The sequence below is a fragment of the Lactuca virosa genome, chromosome 2, assembly GCF_052849685.1.
Source record: "Lactuca virosa cultivar CGN04683 chromosome 2, Lactuca_virosa_CGN04683_v6, whole genome shotgun sequence".
NCBI lineage: Eukaryota > Viridiplantae > Streptophyta > Magnoliopsida > Asterales > Asteraceae > Lactuca > Lactuca virosa.
Window position 1 is genome coordinate 77,042,565 of NC_136427.1, and position 18,809 is coordinate 77,061,373.

The window sequence follows — 18,809 nt, forward strand, 5'->3', positions numbered from 1 at the left end:
TCCCGCTTCATGCAGGGCCACCAGTAATCGGGGTGAAGATCTCTGTACAACTTCGTCGCCCCGGGATGAATGGAAAATCGGGATTTGTGCCCCTCCTCCATCAGAACCTGGCATACACCCCCGTTGTATGGAACCCACACCCTGTGGTGTAGCGTCAATAACCCACGGCTATCATAGTCGAAGGAGGAAACCTGTCCCACAATACGCTCGCTCTTCTAATATTCCTCCTTCATAGCCTCCCGTTGGGCCTCTCGGATCTGCTCCAAAAGAGAAGTCACCACCGTCATCCTCATGCAGATGTCTCTAATCAGCGCTGCCTTCTGGCTAAGCGCATCGGCCACGACATTGGCCTTCCCCGGGTGGTAGAGGATCTCACAATCGTAAATCCTTCACCACATCTAACCATTGACGCTGCCTCATGTTCAGATTCGGCTGATCCATGAGATACCTCAAACTCTTATGGTCCGTGTAGATGGTACAACGGACCCCATAGAGGTAGTGTCGACAAATCTTGAGGGCGAAGACGACCGCCCCAACTCCAAATCATGCGTCGGGTAGTTCGCTTCGTAAGGCTTTAGCTGCCTCGAAGCGTAAGTGATAACGTGCCCTCTCTGCATCAATACCGCACCCAACCCTGAGACGGACGCATCATAATATACCACAAAATCCTCCACGCCCTCGGGCAGGGCGAGGATCAGCGCCTCGCACAGTTTCTGTCTCAACGTCTCAATCGCTGCCTGCTGCTCAGGCCCCCAGCGAAAAACAATGGCTTTTTTCTTCAGCCGGGTCAAGGGTACGACTATGTTGGAGAAGTCCTAAATGAATCTCCGATAATAACCTGCCAGTCCGAGGAAACTCCAAATCTCAGATGAAGACTTCGGAACCTCCCATCTCATCACGGCCTCCACTTTGGCCGGGTCGACCAATATCTCGTTCTGGTTGACAAGGTGCCCAAGAAACTGCACCTCGCGCAACCAGAATTCCCACTTGAAGAACTTGGCATACAAGCTCTCCCTCCTCAGGGTATCTAACACCTCTCGCAAGTGCTCCTCATGCTGCTCCTGCGTCTTGGAATAAACCAAGATGTCATCAATGAAAACTATCACGGACCGATCCAACATCGGCCTACACACGCGGTTCATGAGATCCATGAATGCGGCAAGAGTGTTTGTGAGCCCGAAGGGCATCACCACGAACTCGTAATGGCCATACCGAGTTCGAAAAGCAGTCTTCTGTACATCCTCTTCTCTAACCCTCATCTGGTTGTATCCTGACCGCAAGTCTATCTTGGAAAACCAAGACGCTCCATGAAGCTGGTCGAACAAATCATCTATCCTCGGGAGTGGGTAACGGTTCTTCACCGTTACCTTGTTCAACTCCCAGTAATCTATGTACATGTGATGCGACCCGTCCTTCTTCTTGACAAACACGATCGAGGCTCCCCAAGGCGAACTACTCGACCTAATAAATCCCTTGTCTAACAGCTCCTGCAACTGCGTAAACAACTCCTTCATCTCGGGAGAAGCCAACCGATATGGTGCCTTGGCTATCGGAGCTGCACCAGGGACTAGGTCGATCCTCAACTCCACCTGTCGCTCCGGAGGTATCCCAGGCAGCTCCTCTGGGAATACATCTGCATAATCTCGCACCACCGGAACATCTGTCACCGTCGTCTTACCCGCCTCCCGGGTATCCATAACATAGGCGACACGCCCAGCGCAGCCCTGCTGAAGATAGCGCCTAGCCCTCACTGCTGAACATAGTGCTGGTCCGCACTGTGGCCTCTCGCACTGAATTACCAGATCTCCCCCACTCGGGGTTCTGATCCGAACCAACTGCTGCGTGCAGTCGATCACTGCCCTGTTGGGGCTCAACCAATCCACACAACGGAATGGGAACCAAGTCTACCAAATAACGCTCCTCGAACAACCTCAAAACACAGTCCCTGAAAACCTCTGATGCTCGCACTAATCGATCATCCGCAGTCTCGACCTCTAGAGGGCAATCCAACATGCCCGAAGACTCAGGGAACCTCTTGCTAAGCGCAAGAGAGACAAATGATCGGGTAGCAGCCGAATCAAACAACACTTGAACTGGGATACCGTTCACATGGAACGATCCTAAAGAAGACATATCATATGGCACATCAATATCATAATCAACATAAAATAAAAGCCAAGGAGAAGAAATCATACCTGTCACCACGTCGGGTGCGGCGCGTGCCTCCTCGGTAGTCAACTGGAAGGCTCGGCTCCTCACCACTGGAGCCTCTGCCTTGCCCCGCCGGCCATCAGTAATCCGCAGGGTCGCTGGAGCCGGCACCTTCACTAGCGCTGCTGCTGTCAACTGAGGGCAATTGGACTTTTTCTGGCCTCGCTGGTTGCAGTGGAAACATATCAACTCTGATGTCTGGAAAGTGGGCGCAGGGGTGGTACAATCCCTGCTGAAGTGCCCCGTCGTGCCACACTTGTAGCTGCCAGACGCTCCCAACCTACAAGCTCCCTCATGTGGTCTGCCGCACATCCTGCAGCGGCCCTGGCCGTTCGGACTAGTATCTGCTCCCTTGGGCTTCTTCCCCGAAGCCCTAGTAGTCTGCTCTGTCTCAGCCTTCCTCTTCCGGATGTGCTCCAGATCAATCTCCCTCTCCCTTGCCCTGGCAATCATCGATTCCAGGGTCGGACATGCTGAGAAGCTGACATGCTCTCGAATATCAGCTCTCAACATTTCGTGATAGCGGGTCCTCCGCATATCCTCATCTCCTGCATACTGGGGCACCAACAATGCCCTCTCCCAGAACTTGGAGGTAATCTCCGCCACCGTCTCTGTCGTCTGCCTCATATCAAGGAACTCCCTGGCCAACCGCTGAAGCTCCACAGGTGGCGCAAACTCAGCCCTGAACCTGGTCACAAAGTCCGACCAAGTCATAGCCTAAATAGCCAAGGCTCCCAACGAGTCACCAACCCACTCCCACCAATCCCTGACCCTATCTTTCAAACAACCTGCGGCATATCTCACCTTCAACCCCTCAGGGCAGAAGCTCGTCAACTGTGCAGACTTAATGTTTGCAATCCATCTCCTGGCTACGATGGGGTCCTTAGCCCCATGGAAATCTAGCGCACCACTGCCCCTGAAGTCCTTGAAGGACAGTGTGCGTGATCCTGACTGACTGAATGCCATATCGCTCCTGAATGCCCTGAGACGATCCTCCATCATCTCAATGATCCCTTCCTTGATCGAACCGAAAATCACCGGGGTCGACTCAAGGATACCTCTCGTGATCTCAGACGCGATGAACTCGCGTAGTCCCTCGTTCACTGGCTCGGAACCTGCCCCCGAGCCCGATCCTGAACCGGATCCTGATCCTGAACCTCCTCCTCCATGACGTGTGATCATCACCATTCTGAAACATAACACATAACTGTCAGAATTATACATAAACCTCGGGAGGTTTCATACACTCTACAAGTTTCCTGGTTCCATCTCGGCCCTCCTTGAATCGAGTACGGATCCTCTGCTTTCAGTAGTACGGGCCCATACTACCTTCCACATCTATCCATACTTTCCTCAAGGATTGCTTTGACTTCACCAAGTCCCTTCTACTATTGCTGCTTTCTTTGCTAATCCCATCCTAGGCTTACCGTAGAGTAACTCTCTGGTATACCCTCCGCCATCAGTTGCGTAAGGAATTCCTGCTACCTTTACCTAACTAACTCGCGAATACCATTACATATCACTAAGACCAGATAATTCTTCGAATGAAAGGTCCTACCCTACAACAGTTAGACTCAAACAAGAGCTGCGCAATAGGGCTAGACCTAACCTTCTGAAATTATCTAGTCTCGCAATATGTAACTTAACGTATTTGTTGACTATTAAGTTAAAAATAACTAGAACTCCTAAAACTACGAAGCTAGCAGCATTCGAGCATTGAGTAACCATACCAAACATATCTTATTCAGGCCATCACACTATTGACCAATCAGCTCTAACATATAATCCAATAAGCACATAGAACAGGCACATAAGGCATCTTCCTAGATCCTTTAGTCCTAATCTAGCATGCAGTTCTCATAAATATACAGTAGGCATAAAAGGCATCCTTCCTAGATCCTTAGCCCTAATCTAGCATGCAATTCTCATAATCATATCGTAGCATAACATGTATAGGTATCTTGGGGAAAACTTACTTGAGCTCGTCCGGTCGCGCACATCACACATCTTGCTCTTTTTCTTAAAACAATTTTATTTTAATTTTGGAAAAACTATTTTCTTGTAAAAATCTTTGAAGCCGTTGATTTGAGTCCAGACACCCCCGAAGGTGTGTCCGAATCCCTCAAACCAAGGCTCTGATACCAACTTGTAACATCCCAATTTTCAAGGCCAAAAATTTCATTTTAATTAAGTAACTCATAAAATAGTTTACCAAAAACATTGCCAATGCCATATCAATTTATAAAACTGTAACAATGTGTCTAAAAACCATATCATCAACAATAATAAAAATCAGAGTACAATCCTAGAAAACTCGATGCAGAATCATGTGTGAGTGTGATGTGTCGCTACCGCGCCTGCTCTTTCCCCTTCACCGAAGAGGTACCTAAAACAAAAATGAAAACTGTAAGCACGAAGCTTAGTGAGTTCCCCCATCATACCACATACCATACAATCTCATAACAAAACATAATGCCGGACAATTCTGGGGTGACCGACTTACCCGGTCCGGCCATTTTGGGGTGCCGACCTACCCTGTCAAGCAGTTCTGGGTTGCTGACCTACCCATGTCAAGCCATTCTGGGGTGCTGACCTACCCATGTCAATCCATTCTGGGGTGCTGACCTACCCTTCGGTCCTAACAACCAAACCCTGGGGACTATCTCACCCCCTGCTACCACTACCACATATATCATAACATAACATACTGACAGGCATATCTGGGGTGCCCGACCTACCCTTCGGTCCTAACAACCGAACGTGGGGACTATGCCCTCCCTACTACCCCGATCACACATAAAGCATATCATGCTAGCACATAAACATATCAGGTAGTAGCAAAACTAGATGAATATCACAAAGACAATCACCTAACATACAACTCCTACTAGTGGGCCGACATTGTGGCCGTAGACCCACCGCTACTGGAAGGTAACTCACCTCAATGTCGTGTAGTATCTGCACGGTCCTCGGCATAGAAATCGACTCGTCTCTTCTCCCCAATCCCTACAAAACAACCTTTTCTGATTACTATTGCATACTCATAACCCTTACAAGGGTCAATCCCAAATCCAAGTAAAAGTCAAGGTCAAACCCTGGTCAAAGTCAACATGCAGTTGACTCGACTCGCTGAGTTGGTCCACCAACTCGTCGAGTCCCTATCCCTTCAAACTGATACAAACCCCGACTCTACTCGTCGAGTCTAGCAACAACTCGACTGGTCCTTCTTCACCCATAATATCGGGACCATCTTCAATCGACTCGTCGAGTTCCTTTTGAACCCGTCGAGTTCATCTCCCTCATACGAATGTGTTCAGTCTATGACTCGCCGAGTTGTATGAACAACTCGTCGAGTCCATCTTGATGAGTTGGGAGATTTCCTTGGACTCGCCGAGTCTGTTCATACACTCGTCGAGTCCTATTATTTCCAGGTGCAAGACAAACCCCTAGCAGGTTGAGTGTTCCTTCCACTCAATCTAAACCATTTCAATCTAAACCATTTCCACAAGTCACCCAAGTGACTCGTCGAGTCCCTCTGTGTCCAACACTATACAGTCGATTATAATGGGTCTTAACGCGTCAAAACCATAGATCTGGCCTTCTAGGGTCCATTTTATACGTAAAGCTTCAAACTTGATGCACATGCATGGGGCCTTTGGCTCAAAAAGCCATAAAAGGAGGTCTACAAGATGCATGGGGTATTCATGGCAACAAAGTTGGCACCTTTATGGCATAAATACCCCCAATAGCCCCAGATCCGAAGTGCAAATCTAAGCACATCCACCAAATTTGATTTTTGCTTCTCTACACTCATTAAAAGGGTAGAAATAACCCCAAACCAAAATCTAAAAGATAAATGGTCAAGGTTCCAGCTGTTTAGCTTAAATGAGCTGAGAATGAAGTAAAACTTCTGGATCTCCTTGCTTTTACTTGAACCCCCAAGCTTCCTTCTCTTCTCCAACTTCAAACACACATAAGAATGCACAAAAATGGCTTGAGAGCACTCAAACAAGGCTAGGGTTTTGTTCAGACAGCTCCTACTCATCGAGTCGGTCTTCCGACTCGTCGAGTAGGTCACTTTAAACCCCCGATCAACAGTCGAGTCTACTCGACGAGTTGGGCCCCCAACTCGCCGAGTCCCAGAGTAAATTGCAATATTTCTTGCATTTAAATACGTACTAGGAATCGGGTGCTACACAAACTATAATAGGTATAGTTTGGAAATTCAATACACAAGTTTACAAATTTAGAGTCATACATTAACAAACATATAAACTATGACAGACTTAGTTTATGATATAATATATACATTACTACTTTCTAAATTCGAGCGTACTACTTTAAATAATTATTTAAGTATAATTATTGTTACACTACAAGTATACAACGGATTCAAATACAAGAGAACAATACAGAGCTACACATAAACTAGTTAATACAAGATTGTGAATCAACACTTCAATTTTACCTTTCGGGGTCCAGGTTAAATCCTATCATAGTATAACCAGAGTCTCCTGGAGGGAGAGCGTGAGATTTGTGAATAGATCTATTCAGGACTGACAATCCCACACCTGAAATGCTAGCTACAGTTAGGCAGGCATTCCTGGGGTGAGAAATGACATTTATCCGACACTTGAAGAACGTCGTAAAGGTCACTAGGTCATATCAAGCATGTTATACGACTCACAATAGTATAAACTAATCTTATTGTTTACGAGATTTCATTATTATTTAGTTTTATTTTATTAATAAAACTAGTTCATAATACAACTAGAGGATTCCAGGGATTTCAACTCATAAGTTTTATTTTAAGTAATGAAACTACTATACATACTGGTGGTAACTAGGATTTTCGAACAGAACATTCGATACAATTACTGGTGATAGCCAGGTTTTTCATACAAAGAGTTTTCATTCAAAACAATGTAATACAATATAGTTAGTGGTAATCAAACATGCAAACTAAAACATTATACACTTCTACAGAACACATTAATAAACATATATGATAGAGAATATCGGATTGTCTGGGAAAGCATACAAACATTTTACAGATTCAATGACACGTTTACATTACAAAAACATGCTTATGTACTCACCAACTTTATGCTGATTTTCTCTTTTCAAATCTGCTTGTATTCTTAGGAAATCAGTAGACAGGTACCTCGGCAGACTTTTGAGAAGATGGAGCATATAGAGTCTCGTCTTTATTTTTTCTACTTTTGATGTATATAAATATAAAACAAACAGATGTATATACCTTTTTATGTACTCAATGTAATGGTTGTGTTTTCTTTGATTACTATGATGCAATTGTTGTGATACAATATATGACGTCATCCACCGCCGAACGTTTCCGCCGTTCCGGTTTGGGGGTGTGACAAACGTCTTCAGCAAAATGAGAGAGAGGAAGTATTTTGGTCTAACAAAACGAAATGGCCGAGCTTGCTATTTATAGTCCGATTTTTGGTCTCTCACGTTGTGAGCTCGAATTTGCTCACCTCGTAGACCTGCCATCTGCGTCCCTAGCTTCGGAAGGTGTCCCTTTGACTCCTCACGTCGTGAGAAATCATTGCTCACGTCGTGAGTTTTTGAGTTATCATCCCGTAGACTTCCCATATGTGTTCTAGCCTTGAAAGATGGTGTTTTGACTCTTCACGTCGTGAGCACTCATGCTCACATCGTGAGTTCAGTCAGATTAGGGTTTCTGACACATGTCATGCTCTCCGACAGTTGTATCTTCGGAAGATGATAACTTTTGCATACGAGCTCTATTTTTGACGTTCTTTATATCCACACGTTGGGGAGATGTACTCTACAACTTTCATTTAGCTCACTAAGGCTAAAAAGTAATCTATCGTAAACTCACGTTTTACGATTTTTGGTGACGTGTTAGTTTTGTCGGGAATTTCGCAGGTCATAACTTCTTCGTTATAACTCGGATTTCGGCGTTCTTTATATCTATGGAATCCTTGTCCAGACCACTAAAATTTTCTACATAGATATTGGGTCTGTCTATTATTTTATTTTTTATTTTTATTACTATATTTGACTTTCATTGACTTTCTTTGACTTTTATTGACATTCTTTGACTTTTATTGACTTAAAATAAACGGTTGTTACATTATCCACCGCTAGAGGGAATTTCGTCCCAAAATTATTTTTAAAGTGGTACTCATGAACTAGGTAAAATGTGTGGGTACTTTTGTTTCATCTGGTCTTTCCGTTTCTAAGTGAATTTAGGTCCTTGCTTGGCATCCTAGCGGACCTTCACTATTGGTATACGACTTAGTTTCGTTTATTCTGACTGTTTACTTAGGGATGGTAAGTTGTACTCAAGAAGAGTTGGGTTTTAGAAGACTTCTGTAACGACTGTCAGAAGCGCGAGGCAAATCGATGGTCCTTTATCCGTGATAATTAATAGCGGTATACCGTGCAGTCTCACTACCTCTTTGTGATATGTTCCTATCAGCTTTTCTATTTCATCTGTTTCTTTGATCAGTATGGAGTGTGTGAGCTTGGTTCATCCCTCAGATGGTTGCGTGTCCACTCGTAATCCTGGGTAGCTTTGTTCTGAAGTTCGTGGTAGGATTCATACCTGGTTCGTCTATCATCGCCTTATGTATACCAGTCGTATATAATTAAGATTGAAACGAAAGTCGGATAAGTAATTCTGACCTAAGCCCACAACCAAACAAGGAACAGGAGTTAAGGCAGAATTACACATCCTATGTCTGTTGAATCTTAATTATATACCACCCTAATGTATGCACCTAGTAGTGATAGGTTAAGTGCATTCATCCTTAGTCACTATTCCTGAGCTTGACTTGCTATACGAGTGGTATTCTCGGGAGGTCTGCTGGGAATACTTCGGGAAGGTTACGGAATGTATGGTACCCCTCACATGGGTACTTCTGGGTTTTGAAGCGAGAGACGAATCGGAGGTTTGTGTCGGGTTTGTCGGTATCGATTGAAAAGGGTTTTGCTAGTCGGTTGGTTAAGGAAAAGGTTCTTTTCATAGCACATGAAATTGGTATTGTAAGGACTAATCTAATTCACGTCAGATGAAGATGTCGGAACCTCTTATTGCAACAGGTGTTAAGTCGATTTGGAAGAAGTGATTGTTAGAGCGATAGTATGTTCTATGTGTACGTCTTTATTGCTTTTAGTTTTATCATTGTTATTACTACTAAAAAAAATTGTACTGCATTAAGCGAGTACTAGCAGTACGAGTGCTTCGATAAATACTAACGAAATTTCGTAGTATGATCCCTACCAGGTCCCTCTATAATCGCTTGGTGTAAACTAGTCATATATAATTAAGATAGAGAAGACGGTCGACTGAGTGACTCTGCCCTAAATCCACAACCAGACAAGGAACAGGAAATAAGGCGGAATCACACACTCTAAGTCTGTAGGATTTTAATTATATATGACCCTAACGTTTATACTAAGCCATCATAGCTCACCTGCAAGGATCCTTAATTTTTTATATTACTGATGTGATTTATTTGGGTGAGGGGAAATTTTATGACTATGATTTGTCGCATTTCGAGATCTACGGTCGATAAATTATTAGTTGGCACTAGTTTTAGTAAAATTTTGATTCTTAACTATTGTTTTCTGTAAACGTACCGAAAATATTAGTAGGGTCCATTATTGCTTCTTCAAGCCTTGTTGTTAAACTCCTCCTACTCCCCCGTCATTCTTCTCTGTTTGACAATCTCTCTTGAAATGTCCTATTTCACCGCATGTATGGCATACTTGGCTCACTCCGGTATTGGTGGCTGGAGTGGCGTGTTGGGCTGGAGTCCTACAAAAGTGGGCGGTGTGCCCCTTCTTGTTGCATTTGTCGTAATGCAACACTCGACAGACTCCATAATGATGGTAATCGCACTTGTTGCAGTTTGCGAGGTTTCTAGCATATGGTTTTGTCGGTGTTGAGGTAGTAGAGTCAGTGGGGGTATGGACTTATATAGCTTGTTGCCTTTTGGTAGGTCCTTGAGTCGAACTGCCCCCTTCTTGTTCTAGAACTTTCGTTTCTTGTTCATAGGTTTGCAGTTTGGGGTGTAATTGTAGACAGTCACTCGTTGGTGACCTTGGTTGTTACTACGATTGGGATTGTCGACACCGTTTCCATTTGTATTGTTAGCATTGAAGTGTGCCATGACGGCTGTGACGGCGGCTGTGACCGCGGCTTGAAAAGTGGCGCAATCTATCAGTTGAATTGGTGTTTCGCCGGTTGGCTGGTTACTTCCATGTGAAGGCATGATTCTGTTGAATGGTGAGAAACAAGTTCGTGAGTAACTATGCCCGTTTCTAGTTGTATTCTATGTATTTATATGCACATATAAATTTCACGTTTTGCTGTATGATTCTCAATGTTTCGGCTAACATCCTTGTAATATTTTTATGGTAGTGAGTAGAAGTAGGTATTGTACAAATGTTAAGTTATCAAAATAGATTATAGGCATCAAAACCTTTAGTTGGTTTGAGTTTCATGTGTTTTAGAAGGGCGTATCTCACTATATTTACTACTACTAGTCGCGACTAAAGATGCGATGAGCCTAAGACATAGTGTGAGCAGTGTAGTCACTAACTGACTAGGCTATATTAGTTATTAGTTATTGAAGCGGCACGTAAGGTGTCCTGCTACTTCATACGTCTCGCGAGTGGCCTCTTCTACTCTCTGTCCGCTATGATTGCTCTAGTTTCAGTTGTAAAGATTTGTTGTCTCCGGGTGGCTATTGCTTCCTCTAAGGGTTGTAGGTCGTCCGTATTGTTTTCCTGATCTTCTTGTAAGTTTGGCATAGTAATCGTATGGTGCCCTTGTTCTTCATGGGTATGTTGAATTTGCATCGTCATGTTCTGGGCTTTGTCACCGATCTCCATTACTTCGTGATAGAGAGTCTGAATCTGAATGTTCGAGCGGGCCTCTCATATCTGCTCCTGATAGGGTAAGGTTCATTAGTGATCTTCCCAGCGCCTTTCTCTTCTTCTGATCCCTTCTCAAAATCCTTATCATGAATCCTTTTTGATTCTTCCTCGACTCCTCTGTTGGCTGTTGTAGTGGGGCTGCGATTTCTAGATATGTCTTTTGTGTGAGAATAGGGGTGTATACAAAATCTATAAGATTAAAAGAAGCATTTCCAACGAAATTTTTATGGTGTGATTGTGACAACCAGAAATTTTTTGCCTTGTAAGTCCAGCCATTCAATTCAACCGTGTGTCAGACTCGTTTCTGCTATCAATTACCAATGTTAAGGATCATTTTAAGGGTTCTAAGCTCAGTACATTCAAGAATTGGGTATAGGATTGAGTTGCTTAGGTTCTTCACGTTGAAATCAAGCCGAACACTCCATCACAGGGAGTGTATGTCCGTACACATGGGTGTACGGCCGTACACCCACGTTGGTCGTAAACCCACCCTAATATGTAGAGTATCCCTTCATTTCTAGTCATTTCTCACACTTCCAAGTCTAGAAAAATCGATTCTCTCTCCACTATCATCGAGTTCTTCACTTTGATCTTCAAAAACGTAAGTGTTTCTTCCATCTATTTGTTGTTATCCTTCTTAATCTAGTATCACCCTTTGATTTCATCCACGAAAATCATCTTTTTGGGTAGATCTTCATCTTTCACCAAGAACACACACTTGTTCTTGGTGGCCGTGAACCCTCTTTGAGCCTCCAAATCGTAAGTATCCTTTCCATATGCTTAGTATACATTAGATACTCTTGTTTAACATCTTAGAAATGACCATTTTACTGGAACAAAAGGAGTGTACGGCCGTACACTCCAAAAGGCCCTCCAAAATGAGAACCTAGTTCGTATTCTTGATGAGCAATAGACCCACTAACTTCCCCATGGTTCAAACACCCTCTTTTGCATGTTTTACCATAAGTGTACGGCCGTACACTCCATGGTCGTACACCCCTGGCCGTACACTCCATGGTGTGGCCGTATACACCCTTTAGTGAATCATATGTGATTCTAACACTTAGTCCAAGTGTTTTGTAGTCCCTAAGGGTGTTTCATTGCATGCTAGTTGCTTTTAAACACTAAATTCATGCCAATATATGCCATTATATGTCATTTAGGACTCGTTTGCGTCTCGGGACTTCATTCGTGAAACTTCTCATCCTTACACGAATCTGCAATTGAATCACCCACATAAGGTGAGTTCATACCCCTATAATCAATCTTTTAATTGTTTTAAATGCTTTTAAGGGGGGGATACAAGTTGAACACAATGATAATTGTGTAAATGTTTTGTGATAAACATCATTTTTAACAGTTTGCTTATGTATTTATAAGTGATCAAAACATTTCAAAACCTCTTTTAAAGTTATGTTACTTTATAGTTTATAAAACTCCGTTTTTAAAGTACAATCATATCTTAGTAGATAAATGAGTCTTTTATTCAAATCAGTAACAGTTCAAGTAAACATGCTAGTAAACTATAATAGGTATAGTTTAGGGTTTCAGTTTACACTAGAACAGAGAGAACATACTAGACACTAGAACAGAGAGAACATACTAGACACTAGAACAGATAGAACATACTATAAAGAGAAACAGGGAGGAAGATACAATACACTAGAACAGAGAGAACATACTATACACTATGACAAAGAGAACATACTATACACTATAACAGAAGAACAAATCATGATTAACAAAATTATACCAATGATCACTAACTCATTGTTCTAAACAAAAGGTGATAATAAAAGTGGTATAACAAGAACAATATAACATTAATGTGAGACTATTTCACGGCTTAGCAATTTGTTTATTGAAGTCGCGTTTTGTAACTAGAGTCTCCTAGAGGGAGAACGTTATTAGTATGGTTACAAACACATCACATTATAACCTTAATAAAACGAATTGGTTTTAAGGTAGTCAGTACTTCAGTAGTCAGTTTAAAAGACTACTGTATACTTTCTTTTTCCCATTACTTTCATATTGTGAAATTCTCACTTGAAAGGTAATGTAAACTATTTTCAAGTAAAGATAGTTATAAAATAGGGAAAACTTACATCATTACAAGCGACAAACAGAACAGTCGAGTCATAGTACATTCAGTAGAAACGGGCCTATAATGCTAACTTTATGATTCCTTAGTTTATACATCAGGGATATATATTAATCGGATGCGACAGGTAATCGGATGTGCGTTTTCCGCTTCATTTCATGTTCCTTGTTTGGTTGTGGGCTTAGAGCAGATTCACCCAGCCTACTATCTATCTGATCTTAGTTATATATATATATATATATATATATATATATATATATATATATATATATATATATATATATATATATATATATATATTCCCTATACACCAAGAAATCATAAGGAGTACCAGGTATGGGTCAGGTCATAGTACACTAATTCAATGCACCGTTTTCTAGTACAAAACATACTTTTCAAATAGAACATTTGGTAGACAAAACTAGAAACTTACCAGTAAAGGTTTAATCCATTTATTTAAACCAGGATAACTTAAAGGACCTTAGGTGGTTAATTCTATAATACCTTAGTTTATACATCAGGGTTATATATAATTAATACCTAATGGGTAGTTGGATGTGTGCTTTCCGCTTTACTTCCTGTTCCTTGTTTGGTTGTGAGCTTAGGGCAGATTCACACAACTAACTATCTGTTCGATATTCGATTATATATAGCTTGTATAAACTAAGTGATTATAGAAGGAACTATTGTGGTTAGCATTTTTACTAAAAGAAATAAGGGTTTTCTTAAAGAATCTTTTCATCAAATATAAAGGAACTATTACAGTTAACTCCGTGAGTACCAAGTGAATACACCAGGGTTATATACAACGATGATCTAACAAACAATGGGATGTGTGCCTTCCACCTCATTTCCTGTTCCTTGTTTGGTTGTGGGCTTAGGGAAGATACACACAATCGATTGATTGTTCACTCTGGGTTTTATATAACTTGTATCCGTTTAGTACTCATAGAAAGGATTGTAGAGTCATTTTTACTTATCTTTCATCAAAGCAGGAAATATAGGATTTTCTGGAGGAACAGGCGAACTTTTCTAAAAGAACTTACAACTTACATTACATCTCTAAAATCTTATGAACTCACCAGCTTAAATGCTGATCTACTCTTTCAAAATAACTTGTATTCTCAGGAAACCAGTAGACAGGTACGCGCACTAGGATTCAGAAGACGGAGCATAGTAGCTTCATGTCTTGTTTTGTTATTTACTTTTGTAGTTTATGTTATGTGAACCATATACTTTTTAAACACTTTCTTTCAATGAAATGGTTGTTTGTTACTTTGATTACTATGATGCATGTCTTGTGATACTAAACATGACGTCCTCCGCCCCCAAACGTTTCCTCCGTTCCGGTTTCGGGGTGTGACAGATTGGTATAAGAGGATTGTTTATAGTGAACTAAGTATATCAACCGATAAAAGATATACAACTATAAATGCAATGGGGCCGAAGTGCTCTGGATAATAATATATTTTAAAAATATAACAATACCTTATAAAAGTATACATACATACTTATACATATATACGTACTAGACCAAGTATCACAAGAAGAACATAACAAAAGTATTTAAAGGTTGAACACTGCGGACAAACCAGAACAGTTGTGTAATCATAGCTAGGATCAATATAGCCTGATCAACTATATTCATTCGAGATGTGACCGACATGTGTTTGGAAGTGATGTGGTGTTGCAACAGTCTTAAAACTTACCTAACGCTATTCAAGGGATATCTAGATTAGTACATAAAGTTCGAATACTATAGGAGTATTTTATGATACTATCACATGACAACAAGTTTAAAGCATACCAAGTTCATTATGTTAAAATACTATACGAGTATTTTAGGCACTATAAATAACTTATGTGATAATTTAAAAGACCCTTACGGATAGGTCTATAATTATGGAGTGTATACTTCCAAGGTTTTATATAATTGAGATTTTATAGACTTAGAATTTGTGATCTATGCTTCACTACCTGTTCCTTGTTTGGTTGTGGTTTTGGAGTAGGATCAGTTATTCGAAAGTCTATTTAATCTTAAATTATATACAACTTGTATACATTGCGCAAATTATAGGAGGGCTCTGTAAGGATCACCCCATAATGTTTCACTTCCATTCTCGCACGACAAACCCAATTAGATGTAAGCACTTCCTCATAGCAGTTAATAAGAAGAGTCAAGGAGGAACAAGAGCAGGTTAATGAGAAGTTTTCAAAGAAGGATCAACCGAAGTAGCGAAAACGTCTTATGTGTCACACTAATAAATAATAATCTTCTTTAACTTAATGAGCGGGTGGAGTCACTGCTCACATTATTTGTTAGGATTATTTTCTTCTCTTCACGCAACTGGTAATAGTTATTCAATTCACAGATATTAATTTGAGGATAGCCATTTCAGATTCATCAAGTTTATTTTATATAGACTTCCTTTATAAATTGTTTCCAAAACCCTATGAAAGTCAGGACCAGATACACTCAGAACTAGGATGACCTTGTCTTTCAGCTTTTGGCTTATAAACCACTACTATAGACTTATTACATCTCATCTTTGTATTCTTTTAGCAAATATGCCTCCTCGTAGGTCAAACAGGCGCACCACTCCGATAATCCCAACTCAAACTCCACAGTTCCATCATGCTGCTCTTCAAGCAGCAATATCAGCCGTAGTGGCAGCTGCTCTAGCTCACGTCAGCGAAAGTGGTACCTACTGATCTGGTAGCGGTACCCACTTAACCAACCCCGGAGTTACTCACGGATACCCAAGGGAGTGTTCGTATAAGGACTTCATGAACTGCAAACCCAAATCCTTTAATGAAAATGGTGGAGTCATCGCTCTGATGCGATGGTTCGAGAAAACAGATTCGGTCTTCGCAATCTGTTCGTGCCCAGAAGGGAGCGAAGTGAAGTTTGTGATGGGTTTTGAGCATTCTAACACTCCTTAGTGTACATGCAACCCTAAATACCTTGGATCTATGTTTTCTCTATTATACATACAAATATGATTATCCAAGGTATTATCCTAACTAGCATACCAAAACATTGATACTAGGATAGTAAAATAGATAGAATACATACCTTGTTGTTGTTGCTTGACTCCATGAAGCTTGAGAGCCTAGTGCCCCAAGTGTGACAACTCAAATGGTTCACACAACATCATGAACTCTTGGAATAACCATGAGAAGAAGACATACATGTTCAAATCGGCTAGCCCTCAAAATATGTATCACTAGTACCAATTTCTTGAACTAAAGGGGTTCTTATATAGTGTGGCTATTAGGGTTACACCATGTAACTCATGACTTTTCCCATTCCTTATGCTCCATGGGTTTTAACCTCCATGCAGTATCCATGGATCACCACATGGGTTAAACCCAACATAAAGGAATCTTGGATCATAAGACCACATATATAAGAATGAATGATTTACACAATCAATCCCCATATAATTAATTAGTCTCTTTTTGATCACTAAATTAAGTCCAAATTAATTCTTGATCAATACTAATTAAATAACATGATTTCATATTAATATATTAGAACTTATAATATATTAATATGTCACAAAAAGTCTTTTCCTTATAAACGGTCTATCCAAATGTTCCGATGCCATGCAACCGAAATGGACCATGCCGAGTCGGGTCAAGTACATACCAATTATAGTTATGGACTTAGACACTAATCCAACAGTTTGCTGCCTGCACCTTCTCCGACAAAGCCCTGACATGGTGGAATAGCCATGTTAAGTCACTGACCCTATCAGTGGCTAACTCAATAGGTTGGGAGAACCTAAAAGAGATGATGTTGGAAGAATACTGCCCGATGGGCGAAGTTCAAAAGCTGGAACAAGAACTATGGGAGTACATTATGGTCGACTCAAACATAGTTGCCTACACTGACAACTTTAGCGACCTGGCAGCACTAGGCCCCAGGATGGTTACCCCGGAGAGCAAGAACATATAAAGATACATTTGGGGTTTATCTACCCCGATTCAAGGAGATGTACTGTCTTCTAAACCAACTACATTCGATAGTGCCAAACGCTTAGCTCAGCAGCTCATTGACCATGGAGTCTGCCGTGGCGTGGTAGTCCCCGTTCCCGAGCCATCAAGGGTATAGGACTATAAACGGAAGTCGGGGAACAAGATGAAGAAGAAGCGAACAACGCAGGAAACCCCACAGGAGCAACAAACGGGTACTATATACGCCGCCACAACACCTGCTACTCCAGCACCTGCCAATTGATATGCTAGCACTCTCCCGAAGTGTGATGGTTGTAACTACCACCACATCAGAATATGTCAGGAAATGCAGTTCCTGAACTGCCACAGAAAGGGACACACTGCCCGGTTCTGCAGGGCACCGGCTCAACCGATCTCCCAAGTCCCCGGAGTTGAAGAAAACCAAGCCTGCTATGGCTGTGGTGAGAATGGACACTACAAGAGGGACTGCCCAATAACAAAGAACTCAGGAGCGGATTGACGAATTCTGATGATCACCGCAGGAGAATCTACCCCGGAGTCGCCAGCGAGCAGCGGTACGTCTTCGAAATAATAATTACTTCAAAAATTAATTTATATTTATATAAGATTAAAACTTTCGGAAAAAATTTAAAAGTAATTATAATAAATCACTTATCGGAACAAGTCACAATATTCACAAGAGAACTAAAAGATCCGTTCAGAGAAGCTATGATGGCTTAGTATGTACATCACGGTTGTGCATAGCTAAGATTTTACAGACTTAGAGTGAGTGATTCTGCCTTAATTCATGTTCCTTGTTTGGTTGTGGATTTGGGGCAGAGTTACTCAATCGACTGTCTTATTCATCTTAATTATTCATAACTTGTATATGCCAGGTGATCATAGTGGTACCGAGAAGGATCGTAGTATAAAGTATCGACACTAGTTATCAAAGCACTTTCACTGTATGTACTCGCTCATCGCGGTACGATACGTAGAAGTGTTAACATCAAGGAGAAAACAGAAAGCAGTAGAAAGTCTATACAGAGTACATTGTCGAGCAAACTAGGGGTACATCATCGTATAACATACGTTTCTTTCAAATCGGCCAAACTTTTGTTTAGTAAAGAGTCCGTTGCAATCATTCGTCATGAATTGGTGTGGTCCTCACCATACTAACTTCATATGTTTCCATCGCCTTGACCGTCAAATTCACGAAACCCTCGTCCTTCGTAAAGACAGTCCGACCCAGACCTCGGAATCGTCTACCTCGTATTCTAAACCCCGAAGTACTCATGAGAAGAGTACTTTGCCCTCCGAAACCTTGCCGCCGTATGTTCAGCAGACCTTCTCGAACTACCACTCGTCCAACAGATCAAGTTCAAGCACAGAGGCTAAGGACGAATCCAGCCCACCTATCACTAATAAGTGTATACGTGAGAGTGGTATATAATTATGATTACACAGATTTAGTATGTGTGTTTCCGCCCTATCTCCTGTTCCGTGTTTGGTTGTGGACCTGGGGCAGAGTCGCACATCCAACCGTCTTACTAATCTTAATTGTATACGACTTGTATACACGAGGTAATGATAGATGGAC